General features: G+C 46.4%; 3 non-coding genes across 3 annotated transcripts; all 3 read right to left on the reverse strand.

Moving 5' to 3' along the window:
• Positions 1–1,175: 1,175 nt before the first annotated feature.
• On the reverse strand, positions 1,176–1,339 carry LOC114922538. Its single transcript, XR_003810425.1, has one exon. It is a non-coding gene; the product is annotated as a U1 spliceosomal RNA (small nuclear RNA).
• A 1,195-nt stretch (positions 1,340–2,534) lies between these two features.
• LOC114922539 lies at positions 2,535–2,698 on the reverse strand. Its single transcript, XR_003810426.1, has one exon. It is a non-coding gene; the product is annotated as a U1 spliceosomal RNA (small nuclear RNA).
• Positions 2,699–3,554: 856 nt separating this feature from the next.
• On the reverse strand, positions 3,555–3,718 carry LOC114922540. Its single transcript, XR_003810427.1, has one exon. It is a non-coding gene; the product is annotated as a U1 spliceosomal RNA (small nuclear RNA).
• Positions 3,719–5,094: the final 1,376 nt, after the last annotated feature.

The following is a 5,094-nucleotide window of genomic DNA, read 5'->3' on the forward strand; positions in this document are numbered from 1 at the left end:
TCCTCTGCCGCACCAGAGCCCCCGCCTCTCCACCCCCGCCGCCTGGGCCCCAACACCCACCGACCGGATGCCCAGTCCACGAATTCCCGACCTCCGTCTACCTCCCTCCTACGAACGGGCTGCAGAGGGTCCACGAGACGGCTGGCCCCGGGTTGCCCGCTCGGGGAAGGAGGTTCTGTTCCCGTCTTTCCAGCAGATCGCCAGGAAGGGGGAGCATCCTGAGTCAAGGTCGCCCATTCATAAATCGGTTACGTGGCTACACAGATACGCATCTATCGCACAATTCCCTTTCGGGGTAAGCAACGTGATGCAAAGGGCAAGAATGCGTAAGCGGAGAAAATTAGAGTCCGCGCTACCCATTTACTTCCTAGATGGGGGCTACGTGGGCAGCAGCAGGCTTTTAAAATAGTCTAAAATAGAATAGAGCTGGAAGGGACCTTGGAGGTCTGCTAGTCCAGCCCCCTGCTCAAGCAGGAGAACCTGTACCATCTCAGACAAGTGACTGTCCAGTCTCTTCTTAAAAACCTCCAGTGATGGAGCGCCCACGATTTCTGAAGGCAAGCGGTTCCACTGGTTAATGGTCCTCACTAGTCTCTAGATTAGACATCACCTACATAGAAAAGCTCGAATTTGGGTTAAAACTGGCCGGGGGGAGAGGGGGGCGTCTGGCCCACTGGCAACCTGACTTTACTTACTGCTAGGGAGTGATGTTGCACATGGCCCCTCTTCTGCTCTGTTCCGAGCCAGGATCTCTTCCCTATGCCTTCTCTCTTACTACAAGAGCTTCTCACAGAAGGCTCAATCCTGCCATTTCAGGACAGCAAGGCAAGCAGCTCATGGGCTGAAAATAAGCCTCATTCATGCTTCAAATCACGGAGGTTCTGAGTAGGTGCCCAAAATAAACAACACTCATCCATATCTATAAGACTATATATAAAGTGTGCAGAATTCGTGTTCTGACATCAACATATAGCAGTTCTGACTCTTCAACTATATCTGTGACAGGACAGGACACAAAAAGGAATGAAACTACATTTCCTGAAGGGCGATGAAGACATAACAGACAACCCAAAGCAGAGATGCAACTATTCAAAAAAAGAATCAGTTAGCTAAATGACAGCAAACAATCAATGAAAACAAGTAGGCAGCTCTTTCTGTCTTTTGAACCAGCAAACCAGGGGAAAGCGCGAACGCAGTCCCCCACTACCACAAATTATGCAGTCGAGTTTCCCACATTTGGGGAAATCGCAGGGGTCAGCACACCCGGAGTGCAATGGATGAGCCTCGCCCTGGGAAAACCACCTTAGTGATCATGGTGTCTCCCCTGCCAGGTAAGTATGAGTTGGGAGGGCCCGGCTGCCTCCCTGCCCCTCCTCGCCTCTGCCCCCAACCCCACGGTGACTCCCCCCGGAGAATTTCCAGCAAGTTCAGGAAGGCTCAGCCGAGATCCTGCCTCTCCCATTTGCTCGCACAGAGTGTTGGGGTACTATGAGAGCTTGGATTTGCACCCCGTTTTTCATCCCACAATGCCTTGCAATACATATATTTGCATGCGTGCTTGCATCACTCAGTCACGCTAAGGCACAATAAAGAAAAGGGGGGGGGGATGTCACTAGGATTCTTTCTTTGTAGCCTGCAGGAAATCTGGTCCACATTCTGACTAGCAGCAGCATCCTTATCAACTGGGCAGGTGTTACTTTTTGATCACATTAGAGTGTAACCTGATCACTCTTAAACAACCCGGTTCTTTTGGATTATTATGTTTTCTCACAGAGGCATTTCAGTACAGGACTGTTTACTAAAAGAGGAAAATGAACTGAAACCAGCTAGCATTTCTCTTTGATCTTCAAAGAACTATCACTTCGGAGACTCGACCCGTTCCCTTATCAATACACGCTCTTTTTTCACAAGAGTCCAACAGAACCCCATGAGGTCCTTCAAGAGGCAGCTCCATTTATTGGAAAGGCTGTGTCCAAAATGTTCAGAAATAGAACACAGACACGTCTGCCCTCCCTTTTCACACCCTTTTGGATTCCTTTATCTCTAGCTAAAAATATTAAGAGGTCTAGTGCAATTTATATTTATGCTACCTTTCTTCTATAATACTCATACAGCCATGCAAGGATTAAAGCATCAGAATAACTTAAAAGACTGAAGAACTGAAAGGGAAAAATAGAGAACACATAACCCCATCAAGACACACTACTTTGCATCTGAAATATCTAGAATGTTTTCCTCTTGAAGCATAAATGATCTCAGCATAATAATCTATCAGCAGCCCAGTCTCTTCCCCTGGTCATAATTCCTTCCCCTTGGATGACAAAGATACTAAAAGTCTTCGTGCATTTATTATTTTATTTCCCAACTGAGCATAAATTTAAATCTACTTTCAACTCCAAGTGGGATTCCTACTTGATAAGGACAACTTATACAATCAGTAAACAAACACTGGAAAAGTGCTTTCTGTACTGGAATAACAAATGAAACATGCACAAGAAACCAAATTCTCTTTTCTGTTTTTTGAACCAGCAAACCAGGGGAAAGCGCGAACGCAGTCCCCCACTACCACAAATTATGCAGTCGAGTTTCCCGCATTTGGGGAAATCGCAGGGGTCAGCACACCCGGAGTGCAATGGATGAGCCTCGCCCTGGGAAAACCACCTTAGTGATCATGGTGTCTCCCCTGCCAGGTAAGTATGAGTTGGGAGTGCCCGGCTGCCTCCCTGCCCCTCCTCGCCTCTGCCCCCAACCCCACGGTGACTCCCCCCGGAGAATTTCCAGCAAGCTCGGGAAGGCTCAGCCGGGATCCTGCCTCTCCCCAGTTTGCTCGCACAGAGTGTTGGGGTACTTTGAGAGCTCGGATTGCCCCCCGTTTTTTGATCCCACAATTCCTTCACAGGCCATCATTTGCATGTCTATCTGCGTCCTTTTGCAATCGTCACTCCTCTGGCATGTAAGCAGGCTTTCTATTGGTGCTCCAGGAGGGCAAGGAGGGACCGTCGAGATCTCTTGATGTGCTCCGATTCGGCAGAGAACCTTCTTCACTTCCTCTTCTTCCCTCTGGAATAAAATTGGTTGTACAAATCACAAGTTAAACAAATGTCACTTTTGAGGTATTTTACTTCTATTCACTGCTCAGTGAATCTTTGAATCAACACAATATTGTGCAACACAATCATTTTCTTAGTTGGTTTCTTCACGAAGAGAGAGGGAACTGTTGCTATTGACAACTTCTGCTGGGTTTTCTATTTTTTTAAACTGCAGACTGAGTCTGACAAAAAGTATTTGGTGAGAATTTATGCACACCTTCTTATTCTTCCTTTTTTTCTCCAGTTCTCCAATTTCCCTAGCTGCTGAAAAATTTATGCAAAGATTCTTGAGGCATGAAATTACAGAGACTAGGCTCTTTCACAAATCTTTAGGAAAACTAGGCAGACACTGCAGGGAAGAAACTATCACCATCTTAGGGTCCATCACTTTTCCATGCAACTCATGAAACACACAATAAACAAGAAATTATAGATACAACTTCTCTGTCTTTTGAACCAGCAAATCAGGGGAAAGCGCGAACGCAGTCCCCCACTACCACAAATTATGCAGTCGAGTTTCCCGCATTTGGGGAAATCGCAGGGGTCAGCACACCCGGAGTGCAATGGATGAGCCTCGCCCTGGGAAAACCACCTTAGTGATCATGGTGTCTCCCCTGCCAGGTAAGTATGAGTTGGGAGGGCCCGGCTGCCTCCCTGCCCCTCCTCACCTCTGCCCCCAACCCCACGGTGACCGTAACTCAGCACCTTCCAGTCCTGCAGAACAGACATAATCATGATGTAATCATAGAGCAGACTAGCTGGTTGGGATCCAAGAAGGAAATCCCTCTCCTGCCCCCATTCTCCTCCTCCTCCCCATTTGCTACCACAATGCTGTGTTGCAGCTCATCTGCATATATCCCTACCCACTTTAGCCTTGCTTAGTCTTCTATCTGAGTCGCCTTTCAGCATGAACAATGCCTCTGTCCAGGGATGTCTTATAATATCCTTTTAAGCGTCTGAATGCATTTTTTAAAGGTCTGGGTGGAAACGATGACCTGCTTGCACATTTAAAGGCTTTTATATTTTGGTGAAAATTTTCCTGCTGTTATCAAAAGCTCCAGTCCATACTGAGGCCAGCTTACTCAGAATTATACTGCTTGGTGTTTTCACTGCACCCCCAGATTGACCCATCTCCTCTGAAACCTTTGGAGGCCAGACAAGATCTCAGTGCTGCTTCTCAGCTTTGGACATTTTAAACTGCACGAACTTTAACTCCCAGAGTTTAAGGCTGAGAAACACTGAGTGTCCAAATTATTAAATTCATATGGTCATTTTACTGGGCTGCCAGGTCATCTTACCTGTCTGTTGCACAGGAGAAATCTTAGCTTGGATTTTATAGGGATGCACTGAGGAAAATCAACTGAAACAGGTTCTGAAAACGCAAAAGCAAACTCAAATTAGTGATACCTCTCAGTCCCTAACCAGGTGGCAAGCTTAATTCAGTAGTTCTGTAATTGTTTTCCTGCCAGACAAGATAGTCCTTTAACCTCAAGGAAAAAAAATCAGCTCATGTACGTAATTTGCAGGAGATGGATAAAAAGAAACTGCGTGTGCAAATCTCAAAAGGGATCCAAAGAAAAAGTCATTCTGCTTGGCAGATTTATCCTAATAAAGGATTTTTCTCTCATTGTGGTGACCTGGGATCCAACTGTGAATGTGAAGGGCAAGACTCACACACCACAAAAAGCAGGATCTCCTAATAGAGAGACTTGTGTTCACCCTACAACATGAAACACTACAAAAACCTGAATGGCCAGGCCACATCTCTGAATCTTCTGTTGAATTCAGTTGTCAAAAGTTACCACTTTGGAAGTATTCATCAGGGCAGGCCCATTTCTCATCAGAGGTTTTCACACAGTTTGGACTTATTCAGATTTCCTGCCCAGGATTTTGTTTATTTATCACATTTAAGCCCCACCTTTTCTGCAGGAGCTGAAGAGAAGGTGGGGCTGCTGCCGAATTTGAACTTGGCTCTCCCCAATCCCAACATATGAACCACGATGGC

This window comes from Protobothrops mucrosquamatus, unplaced genomic scaffold (genome assembly GCF_001527695.2).
Source record: "Protobothrops mucrosquamatus isolate PMUCROS unplaced genomic scaffold, P.Mucros_1.0 scaffold342, whole genome shotgun sequence".
NCBI classification, from domain to species: domain Eukaryota; kingdom Metazoa; phylum Chordata; class Lepidosauria; order Squamata; family Viperidae; genus Protobothrops; species Protobothrops mucrosquamatus.